The sequence below is a fragment of the Salvelinus sp. IW2-2015 genome, linkage group LG5, assembly GCF_002910315.2.
Source record: "Salvelinus sp. IW2-2015 linkage group LG5, ASM291031v2, whole genome shotgun sequence".
NCBI lineage: Eukaryota > Metazoa > Chordata > Actinopteri > Salmoniformes > Salmonidae > Salvelinus > Salvelinus sp. IW2-2015.
Genome location: NC_036844.1, coordinates 29207692 through 29226920, shown reverse-complemented (window position 1 = coordinate 29226920; position 19229 = coordinate 29207692). Strand labels below are relative to the sequence as shown.

Below are 19229 nucleotides of genomic sequence, written 5' to 3'. Positions count from 1 at the left end.
GACGGAATCTAAAACAAAAATCCAGAAAATCACATTGTATGATTTTTAAGTAATTAATTTGCATTTTATTGCATGAATAAGTATTTGAACATCAGAAAAGCAGAACTTAATATTTGGTACAGAAACCTTTGTTTGCAATTACAGAGTGTCACGATCGTGTGGTTGAGAGACGGACCAAAACGCAGCATTTGGAAAATAAGCCATCTTCCTTTATTAACACCACGAAGAGATGAACACGACACAAAACTCTATACAAACTAACAAAACAACAAAAACGACCGTGAAGCTACAAACCTTGTGCACATACATACAGGCTACAAACTTCTACATAGACAATTTCCCACAAATACCTCAAGCCTATGGCTCCCTTAAATATGGCTCCCAATCAGAGACAACTATGACCAGCTGTCTCTGATTGAGAACCAAATCAGGCAGCCATAGACTTTTCTAAACACCTACACTCAACCATAGACTATACTAGACACATACACTAAACCATAAACCCATACACTCCAAACCACCCAAGACAATACAAAAAACACAAACCTAACCCCATGTCACACCCTGACCTAACTAAAATAATAAAGAAAACAAAGAATACTAAGGCCAGGGCGTGACAACCCCCCCTTAAGGTGCGAACTCCGGCGCACCAGCACATAGTCTAGGAGGGTCTGGGTGGGCTTCCGTCCACGGCGGCGGCTCCGGCACTGGTCGTGGTCCCCACCCCACCATAGTCACTACCCGCTTTCCTAGCCCCACTGAATAAGGCAGCACCGGACTAAGGGCAGCACCGGACTAAGGGGCAGCACCGACTAAGGGCAGCAACACCAGGATAAGGGACAGTACCGGACTAAGGGACAGTACCGGACTAAGGGCAGTACCGGACTAAGGGCAGCACCAGGATAAGGGACAGCACCAGGATAAGGGACAGCACCAGGATAAGGACAGCCCAGATAAGGGGCAGCTCCGGACTGAGGTACGGCAGCTCCGGACTGAAGGGCTGATCGCTGGCTGGACGGCTCTGGTGATCCTGGCTGGACGGCTCATGGCTGGGCTGACGGATCTGGCTGCTCTATGGCTGGCTGACGGATCTGGCTGCTCATGGCTGGCTGACGTTATACAGGTAACGAGTTCAAACAGGTGCAGTTAATACAGGTAATGAGTGGAGAACAGGAGGGCTTCTTAAAGAAAAACGAACAGGTCTGTGAGAGCCGGAATTCTTACTGGTTGGTAGGTGATCAAATACTTATGTCATGCAATAAAATGCAAATTAATTACTTAAAAATCATACAATGTGATTTTCTGGATTTTTGTTTTAGATTCCGTCTCTCACAGTTGAAGTGTACCTATAATAAAAATTACAGACCTCTATATGCTTTGTAAGTAGGAAAACCTGCAAAATCGGCAGTGTATCAAATACTTGTTCTCCCCACTGTATCTAGAAGCTCATTTCGGTCATAAGACACAGTGGCAGAAACATTATTCACCGTGCGCTGCCACTTTAAGAGTGCATCAGCAGTCAGGAATGAGGAAATATGATAGCTCTTCCGGAGTAATAGCAACATTTTTGCGGAAATTTGAAAAACAATCCAACAAACCATCAGATGTATCAGAGGGACAGACAGTGTAACTGCAAGCCTGAAGTCAACAGCTAAGACCCCCACCCTCTCATTTTCCCTCTATCGTTCCAGTGCGTTTCACTGCAGCAGACTTCATTTTTCCCCCTATGTGCTCCTTCTGATGTTCGGTGTCGTTGGACTATTAGTGCCCTGCCAGTTGTATTTGGTGTGACATTTTAGTTAAAGGGAGTTTGCATGAGTTATTATTTATTGTTGTTTGAACTGTATGGATCTTAGAGGGGGAAGGAAGAACTCGTGGGGGTTAACAACTCATGGCCTGTTGTAAATCAAGGGAGAAGATTCAGGCCTGCGCTCTCAAGATTCACCAGAGGAATGTTCTTTGTTTAAAAAAACTGGCAGCTTCATTAAATAGTACCCGCAAAACACTAGTTTCAACGCCAACAGTGAAGAGGCGACTCCAGGATGCTGACCTTCTAGACAGAGTTGCAAAGAAAAAGCCATATCTCAGACTGGCCAATAAAAAGAAAAGATTAAGATGGGCAAAAGAACACAGACACTGGACGGAGGAACTCTGCCTAGAAGGCCAGCATCCCGGAGCCGCCTCTTCACTGTTGACGTTGAGACTGGTGTTTTGCTGGTACTATTTAACGAAGCTGCCAGTTGAGGACTTGTGAGGCGTCTGTTTCTCAAACTAGACACTCTAATGTACTTGTCCTCTTGCTCAGTTGTGCACKGGGGCCTCCCACTCCTCTTTCTATTCTGGTTAGAGACAGTTTTAGCTGTTCTGTGAAGGGAGTAGTACACAGCATTGTACGAGATCTTCAGTTTCTTGGCAATTTCTCGCATGGAATAGTCTTCATTTCTCAGAACAAGAATAGACTGACGAGTTTCAGTATAAAGTTATTTATTTCTGGCCATTTTGAGCCTGTTGTATTCGAACCCACAAATGCTGCCGCTCCAGATACTCAACTAGTCTAAAGAAGGCCAGTATTATGTGTTCCGATTTAATTAGCTAGTAAATAAATAATGAAACCAATTTGTGTCGTACTGGATCATAAGTAAGACTCTGGTTTTTGCAGATGCAAGGTTACGACTGTTCAGAATTATATGATACGAGGTTATGATTAATAAATTGACTGTTTATAGATGTGATAGGTAAAAATCTTTTAGAGTTTAATTTGGGAGATGGTAACTCTTTAAAGAACCGCTCTCGTGGTGCCCCAGATCCTAATGAGTTAATTGTTACATGATTAAGTTAAATCGGGTAACAATTAAACATACTCAGTTAATTAGATAAATAACAGTCTTAAGATTAATGTTAAAGTCAAGTCACAACACAGATTATTGCAAATACTCTAATGTTGATGACTGGGTTCTTTTTTGTCAATTGTTTCTATGAAGTTGCCGTTAAATTGCTATTGTATGAGGTATTATTGGTTGGTTTACCCCTGTGCTGTGACGTGTGTTTTATATGTTGTGTCTTATCTTTTCTTTCCACTGGCTATCTGGCCAACAGACTACACTGTAGGCAGTCTATTCTGCTGATGTGTGTGTGTCTGGTAGCCCTATTGTCACATCTTCTCCTGCTCCTCCCCTCTGGCGTACGACATCGCCAGAATACTAACCACCGGTCCTGGGATTCATCATTACGCACACCTGGCACCTATCATTACGCACACCTGTTCATTATTATGATTCACACTTGGACTTCATTATCTTCATAATTTCCTCCCATTTATATGTCACTCCCTTATGTTTTGTCACGACTTCCGCCGAAGTCGGACCCTCTCCTTGTTTGCGCGGCGTTCGGCGGTCGACGTCACCGGCTTTCTAGCCACCTGTCACGCCCTGACCTTAGAGAGCCTTTTTATGTCTCTATTTGGTTTGGTCAGGGTGTGATTTGGGGTAGGCATTCTATGTTTTTGTTTTCTATGATTTTCTATTTCTATGTTTTGGCCAGGTATGGTTCTCAATCAGGGACAGCTGTCTATTGTTGTCTCTGATTGGGAACCATACTTAGGTAGCCCTTTCCCTGCTTTCATTGTGGGAAGTTAACTTTGTTTGTGGCACAAAGCCCTTAAGCTTCACAGTTGTTTTGTATTGTTTATTGGTTTTGTCTGCGTTATTTCTAAATAAAAGGAATATGTACGCTTACTACGCTGCGCTTTGGTCCTCATCATTCGACGGCCGTGACAGAACTTCCCACCACAAAAGGACCAAGCAGCGTGGCCAGGAGTATGAGACAACCTGGGAGGAGGGAGAGAGATGGTCGGCCGACCCAGGGAGAGTGCCAGAGCCCGCTTGGGATTCCATTGAGCAGTGCGAAGAGGGATACCGGAGAATGGAGTCGGCGAGACGTACACGGTTAGCGAGGAAGCCCGAGAGGTGCCTGACCAGTACGACGCTCGCCACGGTAAGCACGAGGAGTTGGCTCCAACCTCGTGTACCCCCCCAAAAACATTTTTTGGGGCACACGAGGAGATTGGCTGAGTCAGGTTGGAGACCTGAGCCAACTCCTCGTGCTTACCGTGGCGAGCATCGTACTGGTCAGGCACCGTGTTATGCTGTGGAGCGCACGGTGTCTCCGGTGCGCGTTCACAGCCCGGTGCGCTACATCCCAGCTCCCCGCATCGGCCGGGCTAGGGTGAGCATCCAGCCAGGACGGGTTGTGCCAGCCCTGCTCTCCAGACCTCCAGTGCGCCTCCTCGGCCCAGTATATCCTGCACCGGTTCTACGCAGTGTCTCCGGTGCGTCTGTACAGCCCAGTGCGTCCTGTGCCAGCGCCCCGCATGTGCAGGGTGAAGATAACCATCCAGCCAGGACGGGTTGTGCAGGCTCTAAGCTCGAGACCTACAGTGCGCCTCCACGGCCCAGTGTATCCGGTGCCTCTGCCAAGGACAAAGCCTCCTATATGTCTCCCCAGCCTGGTGAGTCCTGTGCCTGCTGCCAGAACCAGGCCTCCTGTATGTCTCCCCAGCCTGGTGAGCCCTGTGGCAGCTCCACATACCAGACTGCCCATACGTCTCCTCACTCCAGTGATGATCCATGGCAAGAAGCCTTCAGTGATGATCCATGGCAAGAAGCCTCCAGTGATGATCCATGGCACGAAGCCTCCAGTGATGATCCATGGCACGAAGCCTCCAGTGATGATCCATGGCACGAAGCCTCCAGCGAGGGTGCCCAGTCCGGGGCCTGCAGCGAGGGTGCCCAGTCCGGGATTCGCAACGAGGGTGCCCAGTCCGGGGCCCGCAACGTGGCACATAGCCCTTAAGCTTCACGGTTGTTTTGTATTGTTTATTGTTTTTGTCGGCGTTATTTCTAAATAAAAGGAATATGTACGCTCACCACGCTGTGCTTTGGTCCTCATKATTCGACGGCCGTGACACCACCGCCGATCCACTTTTCATTTTCCATTTGTTCTGTCTTTGTCTTATCACACCTGGCTCCACTTATTCAATTACTTGTTTATTATTATTTGTTGTATTTGTGAGTGATTGTTTGTTGTATTGTGGTCCGTATTGTGTGGCTGTGTATATTACGTGTGGCTGTGTATATTACGTGTTATGTTTGAAATTTTGAGTAAAGTATTTTATTACTCATATCTGCTGTCCTGCGCCTGACTCATCTCACCAGCTACACACAGACGTCTTTACAGAATCACTCACCATAAGAATGGAGTCAGAAGAATGAAATTCCTCGAATTTCTTTTTTGTGAAGAAGAAGGATGGGGGTCTGCGCCCGTGTACTATTGAGGGATCAACCGACTATTGAGGGATCAATCAGATCACTGTGAGGTACAGCTACCCGCTGTCTCTCATCGCCAGTGCGATCGAGTCAATGCACGGGACGCGCTTCTTCACAAAATTGGATCTCAGGAGCGCTTACAACCTGGTGCATATCCGGGAAGGGGACGAGTGGAAGACGGCATTAAGTACCACCTCAGGGCACTATGAGTACCTCGTCATGCCGTACGGGTTGATGAATGCTCCATTAGTTTTCCAGGCCTTTGTTGACGAGATTTTACGGGACCTCCACGGGCAGGGTGTAGTGGTGTATATCGACGACATTCTGATATACTCCGCTACATGCGCCGAGCATGTGTCCCTGGTGCGCAGGGTGCTTGGTCGACTGAGCATGACCTGTACGTCAAGGCTGAGAAATGTCTGTTCTTCCAACAGTCTGTCTCCTTCCTAGGGTACAGCATTTCCACATCTGGGGTGGAGATGGAGAGTGACCGCATTTCAGCCGTGCGTAATTGACCGACTCCCACCACGGTAAAGGAAGTGCAGCGGTTTCTAGGGTTTGCCAACTACTACCGGAGGTTTATCCGGGGTTTTTAGTCAGGTAGCAGCTCCCATTACCTCACTGCTGAAGGGGGGACCGGTGCGGCTGCAGTGGTCGGCTGAGACGGACAGGGCTTTTGGTCACCTGAAGGCTCTGTTTACCTCGGCTCCCGTGCTGGCTCATCCGGATCCCTCTTTGGCGTTCATAGTGGAGGTGGACGCGTCCGAGGRTGGGATAGGAYCCGTGCTCTCTCAGCGCTCGGGCACGCCAACAAAGCTCCGCCCCTGTGCTTTCTTTTCGAAGAAGCTCAGCCCGGCGGAGCGAAACTATGATGTGGGGGACCGGGAGCTGTTGGCTGTTGTCAAGGCTCTGAAGGCGTGGAGACATTGGCTTGAGGGGGCTAAACACCCTTTTCTCATCTGGACTGACCACCGTAATCTGGAGTACATCCGGGCGGCGAGGAGACTGAACCCTCACCAGGCAAGGTGGGCTATGTTCTTTACCCGTTTTGTTTCACTCTATCCTACAGACCAGGTTCCCAGAACGCTAAGGCAGACGCACTGTCCCGGATGTATGACACAGAGGAGCGGTCCATGGATCACACTCCCATACTTCCAGCCTCCTGCCTGGTGGCAACGGTGGTGTGGGAGCTGGACGCGGACATTGAGCGGGCGTTACGCACAGAGCCCACTCCCCCCCAGTGTCCAGCTGGGCTCCTGTACGTTCCGTCGCTGTCTGCAACCGTTTGATCTATTGGGCCCATACGTCACCCTCCTCTGGTCATCCTGGCATCGGTCAGACGGTGCGTTGCCTTAGTGGGAAGTACTGATGGCCCACCTTGGCCAAGGACGTGAGGGTTTATGTTTCCTCCTGCTCGGTGTGCGCCCAGTGCAAGGCTCCCAGGCACCTGCCCAGAGGGAAATTACAACCCCTACCCGTTCCACAACGGCCGTGGTCTCACCTGTCGGTGGACTTCCTGAGGGATCTTCCTCCCTCACAGGGCAACACCACGATCCTGGTCGTTGTGGATCGGTTTTCTAAGTCCTGCCATCTCCTCCCTTTGCCCGGTCTACCTACGGCCCTACAGGCACTATGGGGTGCCTGAAGACAGTCTCTGATCGGGGTCCCCAGTTCACGTCCAGGGTCTGGAGAGAGTTCATGGAACGTCTGGGGGTCTCGGTCAGCCTTACCTCAGGTTTTCACCCCGAGAGTAACGGGCAGGTGTAGAGAGTAAATCAGGATAGGTTTCTGCGGTCATATTGCCAGGACCGGCCGGGGGAGTGGGCGCCGTGGCATCGGTTCTGGCACCGTGGCATCAGAGCCAGATCGAAGCTCCTGCGGTGGACGAATGGTTCAAGCGCTCGGAGGAGACCTGGGACGCCGCCCATGTGCACCTACAACGGGCCGTGAGGCGGCAAAAAGCGAGCGCTGATCGCCACCGCAGCGAGGCCCCGGTGTTCGCAGCGAGGCCGGGTCTGGCTCTCGACCCGGAACCTGCCCCTCCGCCTGCCCTGCCGGAAGCTGGGTTCGCATTTTATGGGGCCATTTAAAGTCCCGAGGAGACTGAACGAGGTAAACTACAGGTTACAGCTTCCCCAGATTATCGCATTAATCCCTTGTTCCATGTGTCTCTCCTCAGGCCGGTGGTGGCTGGTCCACTCCAAGAAGCTGAGGTGCGGGAGGTTCCTCCGCCCCCTCTGGACATCAAAGGGGCCCCGGCGTATGCTGTTCGAGCCATCCTGGACTCGAGGTGCCGGGCGAGGGGCCTTCAGTACCTCGTGGATTGGGAGGGGTACGGTCTGGAGGAGAGATGCTGGGTGCCGGTGTAGGACGTCCTGGACCCTTCGTTGCTACGAGATTTCCACCGTCTCCACCCGGATCGTCCTGCGCCTCATCCTCCGGGTCGTCCCCGAGGTCGGTGTCGGCGCGCGGCTCGTCAAGGGGGGGGGTAATGTCACGACTTCCGCCAAAGTCGGTTCCTCTCCTTMTTCGGGCGACGRTCGGCGGTCGACGTCACCGGCTTTCTAGCCACCGCCGATCCACTTTTCATTTTCCATTTGTTCTGTCTTTGTCTTATCACACCTGGCTTCACTTATTCAATTACTTTTTTATTATTTAACCCCCTGTTCTACATGTTTTATTTGTGAGTGATTGTTTGTTGTATTGTGGTCCGTATTGTGTGGCCGTGTATATTACGTGTTATGTTTGAAATTTTGAGTAAAGTATTTTATTACTTATATCTGCTGTCCTGCGCCTGACTCATCTCACCAGCTACACACAGACGCCTTTACATGTTTTCTCACCAGTTGGTATTGCTCTTGTTTACCGGCGTGTAGCATTATGGAATAGTCTCGTTACTGGTTTTGTTGTTTTACTAAACGTTTCACCTGCACCTGCTTCCCGACTCACAGCTCCGTTATTACAGCTACTCTATCTATCCTACTCTTTACCTTTCGGCATGGTTAATACCTACTTGGCGCACCAACAAAATCTTTATCTTTACCCCTCTCTAACAATACCACTACAACCTGTTTAACAAAACACAGAGGGTGTTCTTTAATGGAAGCCTCTCCATAACAATCCAGGTAGAATCAGGATTCCCCCTTGGTAGCTGTCTAGGCCCCTTACTTTTTTCAATTTTTAATAATGACCTGCCACTGGCTATTAGTAAAGCTTGTGTGTCTATGTATGCTGATGACTCAACACTATACACGTCAGATACCACAGCAAGTGAAATCACTGCAAAACCTAACAAAGAGCTGCACACATTGTATTTGGYACAAATCATTCACTGACCCCTAAATGTGGAAATTGAGCAAGTTGTGGTCATGGTCAAAACATGCTGATGCAACAGAAGCTAAGATGGGGAGAGGTCTGTCCATAATACAGTGCTATTCCGCCTTCATAACAACACTATCAACAAGGCAGGTCCTACAGGCTAGAGGTCGACCGATTAATCGGAATGGCCGATTAATTAGGGCCGATTTCATAACAATCGGAAATCGGTATTTACACCTTTATTTAACTAGGCAAGTCAGTTAAGAACACATTCTTATTTTCAATGATGACCTAGGAACGGTGGGTTAACTGCCTTGTTCAGGGGCAGAACGACAGATTTTTACCATGTCAGCTCGGGGATTCAATCTTGCAACCTTACGGTTAACTAGTCCAACGCTCTAACCACCTGCCTTACATTGCACTCCACGAGGAGTGCAATGCCTTTCGCCTGTTACGCGAATGCAGTAAGAAGCCAAGGTAAGTTGCTAGCTAGCATTAAACTTATCTTATAAAAAACAATCAATCAATCAATCATAATCACTAGTTAACTACACATGGTTGATGATATTACTAGTTTATTTAGCGTGTCCTGCGTTGCATATAATCGATGCGGTGCACATTCGCGAAAAAGGACTGTCGTTGCTCCAACATGTACCTAACCATAAACATCAATGCCTTTCTTAAAATCATTACACAAGTATATATTTTTAAACCTGCATATTTAGTTAATATTGCCTGCTAACATGAATTTCTTTTAACTAGGGAAATTGTGTCACTTCTCTTGCAACAGAGTCAGGGTATAGGCAGCAGTTTGTGCCGCCTGGCTCATTGCGAACTGTGTGAAGACTATTTCTTCCTAACAAAGCCAGCCAACTTCACCAAACGGGGGATGATTTAACAAAAGCGCATTTGCGAAAAAAGCACAATCGTTGCACGACTGTACCTAACCATAAATATCAATGCCTTTATTAAAATCAATACACAGAAGTATATATTTTTAAACCTGCATATTTAGCTAAAAGAAATCCAGGTTAGCAGGCAATATTAACCAGGTGAAATTGTGTCACTTCTCTTGCGTTCATTGCACGCAGAGTCAGGGTATATGCAACAGTTTGGGCCGCCTGGCTCGTTGCGAAGTAATTTGCCCGAATTTTACTTAATTATGACATAACATTGAAGGTTGTGCAATGTAACAGGAATATTTAGGCTTATGGAACGGTTCCGTATTTCACTGAAAGAATAAACGTTTTGTTTTCGAGATGATAGTTTCCGGATTCGACCATTTAATGACCTAAGGCTCGTATTTCTGTGTGTTATTATGTTATAATTAAGTCTATGATTTGATAGAGCAGTCTGACTGAGCGGTGGTAGGCACCAGCAGGCTCGTAAGCATTCATTCAAACAGCACTTTGGTGCGATTTGCCAGCAGCTCTTCGCAATGCTTCAAGCATTGCGCTGTTTATGACTTCAAGCCTATCAACTCCCGAGATTAGGCTGGTGTAACCGATGTGAAATGGCTAGCTAGTTAGCGGGGTGCGCGCTAATAGCGTTTCAAACGTCACTTGCTCTGAGACTTGGAGTAGTTGTTCCCCTTGCTCTGCATGGGTAACGCTGCTTCGAGGGTGGCTGTTGTCGATGTGTTCCTGGTTCGAGCCCAGGTAGGAGCGAGGAGAGGGACGGAAGCTATACTGTTACACTGGCAATACTAAAGTGCCTATAAGAACATCCAATAGTCAAAAGTATATGAAATACAAATCATATAGAGAGAAATAGTCCTATAATTCCTATAATAACTACAACCTAAAACTTCTTACCTGGGAATATTGAAGACTCATGTTAAAAGGAACCACCAGCTTTCATATGTTCTCATGTTCTGAGCAAGGAACTTAAACGTTAGCTTTCTTACATGGCACATATTGCCCTTTTACTTTCTTCTGCAACACTTTGTTTTCGCATTATTTAAACCAAATTGAACATGTTTCATTATTTATTTGAGGCTAAATTGATTTTATTGATGTATTATATTAAGTTAAAATAAGTGTTCATTCAGTATTGTTGTAATTGTCATTATTACAAATACATTTAAAAAAAATCGACCTCTACTATAGGCCCTAGTTTTGTCCCACCTGGACTACTGTTCAGTCATGTGGTCAGGTGCCACAAAGAGGGACTTAGGAAAATTACAATTGGCCCAGAACAGGGTAACACGGCTGGCCCTTAAATGTACACAAAGAACTAACATGAAATACAAGTCTATCTCTCCTGGCTCAAAGTATCGTAGAGGAAAGATTGACTTCATCACTACTTGTATCTGTGAGAAGTATTGACATGTTGAACGCACTGAGCTATCAGTTTAAACTACTAGAACACAGCTCGTACACCCATGCATACCCCACAAGACATGCCATCAGAGCTCTCTTCACAGTCCCCAAGTCCAGAACAGACTATGGGAGGCACACAGTACTACATAGAGCCATGACTATATGAAACTCTATTCCACATCAAGTAGCTTATGCAAACAGTAAAATCAGATTTAAAAAGCAGATAAAAATACACACACAGTGGGGACTGTGAAGAGACACATGCACACACACACACATGATAACATACGCATTAAAAACACATGTACACATGGATTTTGTGTTGTAGATACAATGTTGTAGTAGAGTAGTGGCCTGAGGGCACACACTTAATGTGTTGAGAAATCTGTTGCGAAATATATTGTCATGTTTTTGAAATGTTATATAAATGCATACATTTTGCTGAACCCCAGGAAGAGTAGCTGCTGCCTTGGCAGAAATGACAGGGGATCCATAAACAGTACAGTCATGCAAGCATAACTTTTTAACTCATGGTTAGTCCTGGGAATTGAACCCACTATTCTGGCATTGCTCTACCAACTGAGCTACAGAGGACCGAACGCACGCAGGAAAGCACGCACACACATTGTTTCAATGGGAGGTAACCAAGAACCCGATGGTCACTGACCGAGCTCTAGAGTTCCTCAGTGGAGATGGGAGAAGGACAAACATCTCTGCAGAACCCCCAATCAGGCCTTTATGGTAGTGTGGCCAGACGGAAGCTACTCCTCAGTAAATGGCACATGATAGCCCGCTTGGAGTTTGCCAAAAGGCAAATACTCTCAGACCATGAGAAACAAGATTCTCTGGTCTGATGAAACCAAGATTGAACTCTTTGGCCTGAATGCCAAGCGTCACGTCTGGATGAATCCTGGCACCATCCCTACGGTGAAGCATGGTGGTGGCAGAATCATGATGATGGGATGTTTTTCAGCGGCAGGGACTGGGAGACTAGTCAGGATCGGGGTAAAGATAAACAGAGCAAAGTACAGAGAGATCCTTGATGAAAACCTGCTACAGAGCACTCAGGACCTTAAACTGGGGTTCACCTTCAAACAGCACAACGACCTTAAGCACACAGCCAAGACAATGCAGGAGTGGCTTCGGGACAAGTCTCTGAATGTCCTTGAGTGGCCCAGCCAGAGCCTGGACTTGAACCCAATCTAACATCTCATGGAGAGACCTGAAAATAGCTGTGCAGCAACGCTCCCCATCCAACCTGACAAAGCTTGAGAGGATCTGCAGAGAAGAATGGGAGAAACTCTCCAAATACAGGTGTGCTAAGTTTGTAGTGTCATAGTGAACAAAAACATCCAGTCAGCGGCAGTCCTGTCGGCGAAAAGATATCGTTGATAATAAGAGAGGTTGAAGGAGAATGCAGACTAACAGGCGGGCTACAAACATACAAATAACAGTGCAGTATGTGGTGTGCAGAACGGAATCTCGGAACACAACTTGTCGATCCTTGTCACGTATGGGCTATTGCAGCAGACGACCACAGTTTACTTGAGTGGCCTGCTCAGTCCCCAAACCTCAACCCAATAGAGCATCTTTAGGATGAGATGGAACAGGCTATTCGCAACATGAACGTACCATCGTCCAATCTGCAGCAACTGCGTGATGCCATTGCGTCAGCATGGACCAACATACTAGATTGGTGTACCTAATAAGTATATATACACTGTATATACAGTTGAAGTCGGAAGTTTACATACACCTTAGCCAAATACATTTAAACTCAGTTTTTCACAATTCCTGACATTTAATCCTAGTAAAAATTCCCTGTCTTATGTCAGTTAGGAAATGTCAGAATAATAGTAGAAACTTGGATCTATTTCAGCTTTAATTTCTTTCATCACATTCCCAGTGGGTCAAGTTTACATACACTCAATTAGTATTTGTAGCATTGCCTTTAAATTGTTTACACTTGGGTCAAACGTTCCGGGTAGCCTTCCGCAAGCTTCCCACAATATTGGGGATTTTTGGCCATTCCTCCTGACAGAGCTGGTGTAACTAAGTCAGGTTTGTAGGCCTCTTTGTCGCACACGCTTTTTCAGTTCTGCCCACAAATTTTCTATAGATTGAGAGTCAGGGCTTTGTGATGTCACTTCCATACCTGACGTTGTTGTCCTTAACTTCTTGGGGTAGGGGGCAGTTTTTCATGTCCGGATGAAAAGCATGCCCAGAGTAAACGGCCTGCTACAAAGCCATAAAAAGCTAGAATATGCATAGTATTAGTAGATTTGGATAGGAAACACTCTGAAGTTTCTAAAACTGTTTGAATGATGTCTGTGAGTATAACAGAACTCATCAGGCAGGCAAAAATCGGAGAGAAAAATCCAACCACGAAGTGAGAAATCTGAGGTTGGTCGATTTACAACTCAGCTCCTATTGAAGATACAYTGGGATATTGGTAATGTTGCACTTCCTAAGGCTTCCAATAGATGTCAACAGTCGTTAGAACCTTGGCTGATGCCTCTACTGTTTAGTGGGGCCGAAGGAGAGAGGATTGAGTCAGCTCTGCCATGACCGGAACATGCTCTGACCATGCGCGTTCACGTGAGAGCGAGCTCTGTTCCATCGCAATTCTGAAGACACAGGAATACTCCGGTTGGAACATTATTGAAGAATTATGTTAAAAACATCCTAAATATTGATTCAATACTTCGTTTGTCATGTTTGTACGGACTGTAATATAACTTTTTTAACTTTTCGTCAGTACTTTCCGCTGGACCTGCCCGCGCGTCGTGAGTTTGGAAAGTGTACTGAACGCTAGAACAACAAGGAGGAATTTGGACATAAATGATGGACATTATCGAACAAAACGAACATTTATTGTGGAACTGGGATTCCTGGGAGTGCATTCTGATGAAGATCATCAAAGGTAAGTGAATGTTTATATTGTTACTTCTGACTTCTGTTGACTGCATAATATGGAGGCTATATTTGTGTCTTGATTGGGCTCTGAGTGCTGTACTCAGATTATTGCATGGTTTGCTTTTTCCGTAAAGCTTTTTTGAAATCTGACACAGCGGTTGTATTAAGGAGAAGTGCATCTAAAATTCCATACATAACTGTTGTATCTTTTAGCAATGTTTATTATGAGTATTCCTGTAAATTGATGTGGCTCTCTGCAAAATCAAAGGATGTTTTGTGACTTCTGAACGTAAGGCGCCAATGTAAACTCAGATTTTTGGATATAAATATGAACTTTACCGAACAAAACATACATGTATTGTGTAACATGAAGTCCTATGAGTGTCATCTGATGAAGATCATCAAAGGTTAGTGATTAATTGTATTTATATTTCGGCTTTTTGTGACTCCTCTCTTTGGCTGGAAAAATGGCTGTGTTATTCTGTGAATAGGCACTCACCTAACATAATCGTTTGGTTTGCTTTCGTCGTAAAGCTTTTTTGAAATCGGACACTGTGGCTGGATTTACAACAAGTGTATCTTTAAAATGGTGTAAAATACATGTATGTTGAGGAATTTTAATTATGGGATTTCTGTTGTTTTGAATTTGGCGCCCTGCACTTTTACTGGCTGTTGACGAGGTGGGACGCTAACGTCTCACGTACCCTAGAGAGGTTAAGCCATTTTGACACAACTTTGGAAGTATGCTTGGGGTCATTGTCCATTTTGTAGACCCATTTGCGACTAAGCTTTAACTTTGTGACTGATGTCTTGAGATGCTGCTTCAATATATCTACAGAATTTTCCTTCCTCATGAAAACATCTATTTTGTGAAGTGCAACAGTCCCTTCTGCAGCAAAGCACCCCCACAACATGATGCTGCCACCCCCGTGCTTCATAGTTGGGATGGTGTTCTTCGGCTTGCAAGCATCCCCCCTTTTCCTCCAAACATAACGATGGCCATTATGGCCAAACAGTTCAATTTTTGTTTCATCAAACCAGAGGACATTTCTCCAAAAAGTACGATCTTTGTCCCCATGTGCAGTTGAAAACCACAGTCTGGAATTTTTATGCCGGTTTTGGAGGAGTGGCTTCTTCCTTGCTGAGCGGCCTTTTGTCGTTATGTCGATATAGGACTAATTTTACTGTGGATATAGATACTTTTGTAACTGTTTCCTCCAGCATCTTCACGAGGTCCTTTGCTGTTGTTCCGGGATTGATTTACACTTGCCCCCCAAAAACGTTCATCTCTAGGAGACAGAACGCGTCTCCTTCCTGAGCGGTATGACGGCTGCGTGGTCCCATGGTGTTTATACTTGCGTACTATTGTATGTACAGATGAACGTGGTACCTTCAGGCGTTTGGAAATTGCTCCCAAGGATGAAACAGACTTGTGGAGGTCTACAATTTGTTCTGAGATCTTGGCTGATTTCTTTGGATTTTCCCATGATGTCAAGCAGAGTTTGAAGGTAGGTCCTTGAAATACTCCACAGGTACACCACCAAATTGACTCAAATTATGTCAATTAGCCTATCAGAAGCTTCTAAATCCATGACATAATTTTCTGGAATTTTCCAAGCTGTTTAAAGGCACAGTCAACTTAGTGTATGTAAACTTCTGACCCACTGGAATTGTGATACAGTGAATTATAAGTGAAATAAATCTGTCTGTAAACAATTGTTTGGAAAAACTACTTGTGTCATGCACAAAGTTGATGTCCTAACCGACTTGCACAACTATAGTTTGGTTAACAATACATTTGTGGAGTGGTTGAAAAAACGAGTTTTAATGACTCCAACCTAAGTGTACAGTCGTGGCCAAAAGTTTTGAGAATGACACAAATATTAATTTCACAAAGTTTGCTGGCTTCAGTGTCTTTAGATATTTTTGTAGTATAATTACAAGCATTGTAGTATAATTACAAGCATTTCATAAGTGTCAAAGGCTTTTATTGACACTACATGAGAGGTAATTCATGACGCGCTTTTTTGACAACACAGATTACCTTTAAAATGGGATACAGAACATGTATGTCTGAGGAATTTTTATTTTTTAGATTCTGTTTTATTTATTTGGCGCCCTGCACTTTCACTGGCTGTTGTCATATCATCCGTTACAGGATTGCAGCCATAAGAAGTTAACTTCTTATGGCTGCAGGGGCAGTATTGAGTAGCTTGGATGAAAGTTGCACAGAGGTGCCCAGAGTAAACGGCCTGCTCCTCATTCATAGTTGCTAATATATGCATATTATTATTAGTATTGGATAGAAAACACTCTGAAGTTTCTAAAACTGTTTGAATTGTGTCTGTGAGTATAACAGAACTCATATAGCAGGCAAAAACCTGAGAAGTTCCACTTCCTGTTTGGATTTTTTCTGAGGCTGCTAGATTTTCAACCGAGCTCTCATTGAAATTACAGCGAGATATGGATGAGTTTTCACTTCCTACGGCTTCCACTAGATGTCAACAGTCAATAGAACTTTGTCTGATGACTCTAATGTAAAGGGGGGCCGAAGGAGACAGGAATGATTCACCACTGCCATGAGGTGACCACGCATTGAACACGCACGTTCACGTGAGAGGTAGCTCCGTTCCATCGCTCAACTGAAGTCAATGTAATTCTCCGGTTGGAACTTTATTCAAGATGTATGTTAACAACATTCTAAAGATTGATTCAAAACATCGTTTGACATGTTTCTACTGACTGTTACGGAACTTTTGGACATTTCGTCACGTTATAGTGGACGCACGCTTTGTGGACGCGCTAACCAAAGTAGCTAATTGGACATAATTAACTTTTTAGGGATAGGGGGCAGCATTTTCACTTTGGATGAATCACGTGCCCATAGTGAACTGCCTCCTACTCTGTCCCAGATGCTAATATATGCATATTATTATTACTATTGGATAAAACTGTTTGAATTATGTCTGTGAGTATAACAGAACTCATATGGCAGGCAAACGTCCAAACAGGAAGTGGAAATTCTGGGGCTGGTTGATGTTAAACTCATCGTGTATTCACATCCCAGTAAGATATGGATCTGTTCGCACTTCCTACGCCTTCCACTAGATGTCAACAGTCAGTAGAACGTGGAATGAAGCCTCTAGTGTGATGTGGGGCCAGATGGCAGCTATTTGAGTCAGTGGTCTGGCAGAATGCTAGTTCCTGGTCATGCGCGCTAGTCATGATATGGCCATGTGTTCCATTACTCTGTAGACAAAAACGAATGCTCCGGTTGGAACGTTATTGGATATGTATGATAACAACATCATGAAGATTGATTCTCTACTTAATTTGACCAGTTTATTCGACCTGGAATATAACTTTTTGAAGTATTCGTCCGAGTTCGCCTGGACCGGCGCCAGCGTTTGGACATGTGAACTAAACGTGCTAGCAAAAGTAACTAATTGGACACTAATGGACATTATCGAACAAAACAACAATTTATTGTGGAACTAGGATTCCTGGCACTGCATTCTGATGAAAGATCATCAAAGGTAAGGGAATATTTATGATGTAATTTCGTATTTCTGTTGACTCCAACATGGCGGAGAAATGTTTTGTATTTCTGAGCGCCGTCTCAGATTATTGCATGGTATGCTTTTTCCTAAAGTTAAAATCTGACACAGCGGTTGCAGTAAGAACACGTGTATCTTTAATTATATGTAAAACATGTATCTTTCATCAAAGTTTATGATGAGTATTTATGTTATTTGACGTGGCTCTCTGTAATTACTTCGGACATTTTGGAGGCATTTCTGAACATGGCGCCAATGTAAACCAAGATTTGTGGATATAAATATGCACATTATCGAACAAAACATAAATGTATTGTGTAACATGATGTCCTATGAGTGTCATCTGATGAAGATTTTCAAAGGTTAGTGATTCATTTTATCTCTATTTCTGCTTTTGTGACTATCTTTGGCTGGGAAAAATGGCTGTGTTTTTTGGATTTGGTGGTGATCTAACATAAATATATGTTGTGTTTTCGTTGTAAAACATTTAAAAAATCGGACACGATGGGTAGATTAACAAGATGTTTATCTTTCATTTGCTGTATTGGACTTGTTAATGTGTGAAAGTTACATAGTTCTAAAAATATATTTTTGAATTTCGCGCGCTGCCTTTTCAGCGGAATGTTGTGGTTGTTCCGCTAGCGGAACCCCTGGGCTGATGATTAATTTGAGCTATATTTCTGCTTTTTGTGACTGCCATCTTTCGCTGGACTTATTGTGGTTTGGTGTGACCTAACATAATCGTTTGTAGTGCTTTCGCTGAAAAGCATATTTGAAATCGGACACTTTGGTGGGATTAACAACAAGATTACCTTTAAAATGGGATAAGACACATGTATGTCTGAGGAATTTTAATTATGAGATTTCTGTTGTTTGAATTTGGCGCCCTGCACTTTCACTGGCTGTTGTCATATCATCCCGTTAGCGGGATTGCAGCCATAAGAAGTTAACGAGAGAATCACTGACATGATGTCAGCTGGTCCTTTTGTGGCAGGGCTGAAATGCAATGGACATTTTTTGGGGGGGGTTCAGTTCATTTGCATGGCAAAGAGGGACTTTGCAATTAATTGCAATTCATCTGATCACTCCTCATAACATTCTAGAGTATATGCAAATTGCCATCATACAGACTGAGGCAGCAGACTTTGTGAAAATAAATATTTGTGTCATTCTCAAAACTTTTGGCCACAACTGTATGTAAACTTCTGACTTCAACTGTATAACAGATATATTTAATTTAAACTATTTCACTCCACAGCTCCATATAAATGTGGGCATGCAATGTGCATGCTTCTGGGGAGCCCTGAGGGCCCCACTGGGATGCTGTCGAATGCCCAACGCTACCTGTAGCTGTCTGGAAGAACAAGTAGTGACACGTCGAGAATTCTGAGGAAAACATGAAATAGCCCATTCAAGTCTCATCAGATGAGGAAAACATCTTAGAATTACAGTAATACATTCTCCTGTCAACACTGCCAATACAATAGGCATTTGTTCACACCTGATGAATAGCTGCTGATTGTTCTTAAAACTCTTGACACATATTTTATAAAGGATTCAGTCAATTTAGTTTAGAATGAAAAGGACTGTTGCAAGTCTAATCGGACTACTCAAGGTTAGAGCGTTGGGCCAGTAAACAAAAGGTTTCTGGTTCGAATACCGGAGCCGACAAGGTGAAAAAGTCTGCCGGTGTGCCCTTGAGCAAGGCACTTAACCCTAATTGCTCCAGGGGCGCTCTAATACAATGGCGAGCCTGGCGGTGACCCATTCCCTGCGGTGCCTAGGGGAGTGAG

The 19229-nt window shown here is 44.8% G+C and overlaps 1 protein-coding gene across 1 annotated transcript in view; it reads right to left on the bottom strand.

The window, feature by feature from the left end:
- Positions 1-19229, bottom strand: part of LOC111964224 (leucine-rich repeat and calponin homology domain-containing protein 2-like) — an 88708-nt gene that overhangs the window by 10236 nt on the left and 59243 nt on the right. The window lies entirely within an intron of this gene.